General features: G+C 35.8%; 2 protein-coding genes and 1 long non-coding RNA gene across 5 annotated transcripts in view; 2 read left to right on the forward strand and 1 right to left on the reverse strand.

Moving 5' to 3' along the window:
* Positions 1-6,016, reverse strand: part of LOC107615977 (probable LRR receptor-like serine/threonine-protein kinase At1g05700) — a 52,195-nt gene that overhangs the window by 32,462 nt on the left and 13,717 nt on the right. The window lies entirely within an intron of this gene.
* The window catches only part of LOC107614790 (putative disease resistance RPP13-like protein 1), a 17,371-nt gene that overhangs the window by 3,539 nt on the left and 7,816 nt on the right, over positions 1-6,016 (forward strand). The gene's annotated exons all lie outside the window — the stretch shown is intronic.
* LOC107614791 lies at positions 7-3,336 on the forward strand. Its single transcript, XR_002354379.1, has 7 exons — positions 7-514; positions 1,002-1,089; positions 1,353-1,466; positions 1,589-1,632; positions 1,729-1,821; positions 2,266-2,730; positions 3,061-3,336. It is a non-coding gene; the product is annotated as an uncharacterized LOC107614791 (long non-coding RNA).

Here is a 6,016-nt window from a genome sequence, read left to right on the forward strand (position 1 = left end):
TGCATCTCCGGCTGCCCCAGTTTAGTATCCTTGCCGGCGCTAGGGTTGGCTGCGCCGCACCTAGAGGAGCTGGATATACGCAATTGCCCAAAAATCGATTGTTTTGTTGAAGAGTGCCTCCCGCCGAGTTTGGAAAAAGTTGTAGTCATTGGGTGCCAGAAACTAGCGAGGTGGATAACATCAAAGGGTTTGCAGAGTGAAGGCCTTACCTATCTTTGGCTTGGTGGATGCTTCGATGTAAATTCGTTCCCAAGAGAGGGTTGCCTTCCTTCATCTCTCGAGTCTCTAGAATTGTGGAACTTTCCAAATATGGAGACGCTTGACAGCAAGGGGCTTCACCATCTTACCTCCCTCAAAAGGTTAGCAATTGGTGACTGTAGAAAGCTTGAGAGTGTCACAGAAGAACATTTGCTTGCTTCCATAGCAAATATCTACATTGGGGAAGAATGTCCTTTGAGGCGTAAGCTGGAAGAGATGGAACACCCACCGATTCAATTTGTTTGTTACAAACGCGGTAAGTGTTTTTGCTCTGATCTTCCCTAAAACTCCGGCCACTCCAATTTCAATGCTAGTTGTTTGCATCACCCCTAACTTCTATTTTGTTTTAATTTTGTTCCACAAGTTTTCCATTTACATCAAATATACACTCGACGGCTAAATTTTCAAAAAATTTAAGACCAATCTAATAATAATGTATGAAAATTATGCTTGATTTACTTGTGTTGAAATGTTGTTCTTATAAAATTGTTGTTGAATCGGTTTTAAATTTTTTAAAAAATTAGTCCTCAGGATATATTTGATGCAAATCGAAATCTTTTAAGACAAAATTGAAACAAAATAAAACTTGAGAATATTTTTAAAATTTTTGTCAACCTTCAGTGATAAAAAATATATTTTATCCTTTAAAATAAAACGTTCTTAGAGGTGCCAATTTTCCCAAAAAGTAAACTTTTTCATGATTGCTTCTTTATTGCTTACAGTATTTGTATGGTATATTGCAGACTCGGATTACTCTGATGATGATTACCCTTATGATTGATTCTGATGTTACACCATTGTATTCGAATGAGAGGGGTCAAAGGCATACGGGTAAGCAGATACTTCTTGAAATGGATTATTTTTCTTTATTCTTGAAGAAGTTATTCCAATTAGGAAGAAAAAGGGTTACTTTTCTTATGCTTTTGAATTTTAATTTTTTTTTATAACTTCTGTCATCTTGAGCACTTAAGAGACAAGTGGTAGATTTTGAAAGTTCTTCAATCTATTTAGTATATTTTTAATTTGTTTAATTCCCCGTAAAACATTGGTCTAAACCTAGATATTATCTAATGCCAAGGTTCTATGTTTTTCAGCATACTCTTGCATTGGTTCTTCCAGATTTGCGCTCATGAAATTCTAATATTCTAATGTGTTGCTCATCTGACTTTTATCATCGGGTGGGGTGTGTGGTTATGCAAAAACCGAATGTTAGTATCCCAATATCTTTCTATATGTCAATATCTATAATCTCTAATATACTCATAGTCATAGGGTGTTATATAGTTTGTGAGTGCTAAATGAACGAAATGTTGGTTTTTGTAAATAATAGGAAGGTTGAAGGCTGAGGAAAGTTGAGAATTGGGGTGCACTGAAGTAAGTTTGCGTTGTCCGTGTCTTGCAATCGCTACTACCTCTTGCGCTGTCTCTGTATATTTTTATTGACTGTATAATCCTACCTGCTTTGTTCAGGTTTATAAATGGAGCAACTTGCTATACCAGTGAATCTCTAGAACCACCGATTATGTCAATTTGCTTCTGCTGCAAAGAAAGCAAATAATCAAGGTTACATACTGTTTATAGCTTTTTGGGCCCATGTTATGCATTATTTAAAATTTCTATCATTCCTCGTACTTGTTCCTCGTCTCTATCTAATTATAGTTAGCTCTGTTTTAAATGTGGAGTCCAAGATTCAAAGAACATGCAAGTCGTTTAGTAGATATGATAATGCAAGCATTCAATGATATACCAACGGTTGTTGTAAAAGGCTTCCTTGACGTATATTGTTTGTGCTTACTGAAAGACATCAGATGATAGTAACTAATTTTGCAAAATTTAAATTCATCAAATTTATGTATATAAACACGGTGCTAGCTCCATAGGTTGATGTTTTCATTTTTCATAAAACAAATGTTCTATTTTCTATATTCTGCCAGAATTATGGTCGTACTAGCTCATTACGCTTCTTATAGTAAACTTGACAATTAAAAACTTAGCTTTCCTCTATAGGTATTGGGCTTGCCAGAGACCGTGAAAGCAGTATGATTTCTTTCATGAAACATTGAATCTATGATTGGGACTGCTAGCCTGTGTGACTTGAAAAACTGGTAGCAATTCAATGCTTGGTTGCACCTAGCTAAAATGCCTCAGACTAGAACATTGCCTACTTCTTTAATCTATGGCTTTTCATCAATAATAAATCCTGTGCCAAGATAACACAGACAATTGAAGGAAAACTTCTTGAATCCTCAGGAAGGAAGAACTTCTTTCACGTAAATCTTGAACCATTCAAGTGATTTTGGGATATGTAAACGGTAAGGGGTCTGCATGAATAAAAGGCAGAGATGAGGAGGAAAGAATCTCTCCACATGAAGGACCCAAAACTTGGCAAAAGATTTCCCATGTATGGGGCATTGATGAGGTATTGCACTAGCTGAGGCTGTACATGGATCAGCACCTGATATTGCTGGAAAGGTAAGCTGCAGAGTCCTTTCTCAACCTTATATTATATTTTATGGATCTTTTCACCTTGTTATCAACTTATTACAGAATATGGGATTTATTTGAATGAATGTTTCATGAAAGTGCTCAATATCGGTTTGCCCTCTGCAATTTCATAAAACTAATTTGGTGTTCTTTTTGTTCTTTAAAAAAGATAAAATTGTGAATAGTGATTGTTGTCAATTTACTTCTCCCATACTGGTCACAAACAAGTTCTAACCTTGGAAACTTGCAACCTTCATTGAATTTAGGGTCATACTTCTGTCGCTTACCTGTATTTCCACTGAACTTTTGCTTGTGTAGAATTTTGGAAATCCAACTGCTTGGCTGCTGAGGTGGTGTTTCAATGTTGTGCCATTTGAATCTCCACGATAAAGCGGACGAAACTCTAAATGCCCTACTCAACACAGTTGCAGAAGCAAAGTACCGACTACCGAACTGCTGATCTTGGAGGCAAAGCAGAGACAACCGAGTTCACCAATGCAATTATTGATTTAATCAACTATGTTCCTAGAAACGCTTTATTAAAAATGAATTATTGGGTGTATGCTTTAGTTCAGTATTTTTGTTTATTGGTATGTATACACTATTTCATGGATCGTGACATCGTGTAAGGTTCTTCTTACCATTTACATTTTGTTTAGGTGATCTGACTTCTTACATATTTGGATTTTGGATACTCTAATATGTTACATATCTGGAAGCAAAATAGCCAGTGATGACGAAGTTCATGTCTCAGAACCCATCTGTCATTCAACTTGTATAATCATTCATGTATTTCTTCCTATCCATTTAAACTTTTGAAAAAAGTGGTTTTCTAAGACCATCTAAGTTTTTATAATATTTTTATCTTGTTTTCTTATAATTGCTCCCATTATTTTAATTTATATTTGCACAACCATCAATGTAATTGTGAGGAAGACTAAAGGCAATATCTTTTAGTTTGTCACAATCTGTCACTATTTTTTATCGACTTTGTGTTTGTAAAAGAAAAAAAAAAGGAAAAAGAAAGAAGAATACGAATATACCCGGAAACTTTCACTCAGAAAGGTCAAGGTAAGTTCCGGTCTCACTATTTCGATAAGTTCACGAAGGAAAAATTTAACTATGAGCATGTGTTGCTGAAAATCCTGATGTTCCTAATATTAAAAAGATGTAATAGTGGCAATAATTTGTAGTTTTTGTGCATGAATACGACAAACAAAGATGCAATTTACACTACTTTTCAGCCAGCTAGAACTAGAATAGTAGTAGTAGGGGTGAAAGTGGCATCATGCACAAGAAATATCAAAAGGGTCCTACTAAATTCCACTATATGTATTATTGTAACACCCTACTATACAGAGCCTTACGCTTAAGTCATAAAGCAGAGGTGACAAGGTATTACGACCTCTAAAAGAAAAGACATATAAATATAGTTGAAAGAAATTATATCTAAGAGCCTTGAAAGATAAGCTAAACAAGAACGATAAACAGAAAATCGTGTGACTCTCGCATGGATATTCATAAAATGGATAGGTAAGATCAAAAGGAAACTGAAAATATATACACATCAGAGTTTCAAAATACAGATAGCAAGCTCTAGACTCGACTGCGAAACTAAGGCCGGCCAGAGTATATGATTATATATATCTATATACAATCCAAAATAAAACTCAAACCACAAAATAAACACCTGTATCTCCAAGTTAACCTCTAGGAGGGACAAAACACAAATATGTACATGCGGAGATTCTATAAACATATATACGTAGCATAAAACAAAATATGACAGTCCAAAAGATAGTTCTTCGCTTGTATGGAGGGTCTCCAGACGCTCAACGAGGTGCCTCTCGACCTGCATCTGAAAACAACAACATAGTATGTTGTGAGAACTAGAGGTTCTCAGTATGGTAAAGGTGCCCGCATAGTTAATATAAAAGGTCCCGGGAGAGCCAAAGACATTCCTAGAACTTCGACACTCAGATTTCAGCTTAAGAATTCAACTAAACCAGAAGTTAGGTAAATTGTCTAAGGTATTCTAATTCTGAATTTAACTTTAACCCAATACTTCACCAACATTACAGACAAGAAAAACACAAATAGAGAAGCATTTACAACAAGTAGCAGATAAGTAGAATTTAACAGTTAAGCAAGCTAAGACAATGCACACTCAAACAAAGCAAACAAATGCATATGATGTATGCCTGTCCTATGGCTGATGAGTCTCATCTGTCGGTTATACAGCCAACCCGACATGTCCTGGTAGTTAACCATTGGACAGTCCCTCTGTGCGCGCATCCCCAAGCTCAATAATATTCCATGGAGTCAAACTCCAAGCTCAAATATAATATTCCATGGAGTCACACTCCAAACTCAATAATATAGTATTCCATGGAGTTAAACTCCAAGCTCAATAATATAGTATTCCATGGAGACGAACTCCAAGCTCAAATATAATATTTAATATTTATATATATATATGCATGCCCATGGGGGAATTCGGGGAGTTAAAGTGCCCGATCACATCTTGCGACAGAGGGTCAACAAATAGTCTCAAATACACAAGCCACATAATAATCTCTTTCTTTTTAAAATACCACCTCAAATCAAAACTCCAACTCTTATAGAAGTTTTGGCAGTATCTCCTCTAAAACTCGAATTTCTGTCACCTTTCAAGGGTCCCAACTATCAAACCAAACACCTCTCAGTCATTCAAATGATTTTCAGTAACAAATTATTTCAAAATCAGACAAATACCAATATTAAATCTTTTCCAAACCGACCAACTTCAACAGCAAATTATTGACAACAGCTAAACCTCACATTTTATACCATATACACAATCCATCGATTATTCATTCATTTCATTCCTATCTTAAGGTCTTCTAGCCTAAGTTTTCACGTGACATTAAACATTAACTACGAGAAACCAAAACCATACATTCGTATGAAATCAAAATATTCGAAGCTCCGGAAAAACTTTTTGACTGAGCTATCGAAGAAGAAAATGTCCAGAATCGTCTATGCCTCCTAAAATTCTCGTTGGCCAAACCCAAAGAAAAGAGGAGCTATGTCACTGTCAACTTCCACTAATAAAAAATGGTGCCAACGTGTAGAGGAGGAGGTTACGAATACTCTTACCGGATTAGACTTTTTATTGGAGTTACGGATTTCAAGAAATCGAAGCCGGAAGTTCAAAAGAGTTTACGTTTTCTCTCTTTCTCTCTTCGATATGCTCTTCTCTCTCTCTTCGATATATATATGACCGCCTTGACTT

This window comes from Arachis ipaensis, chromosome B09, assembly GCF_000816755.2.
Source record: "Arachis ipaensis cultivar K30076 chromosome B09, Araip1.1, whole genome shotgun sequence".
NCBI lineage: Eukaryota > Viridiplantae > Streptophyta > Magnoliopsida > Fabales > Fabaceae > Arachis > Arachis ipaensis.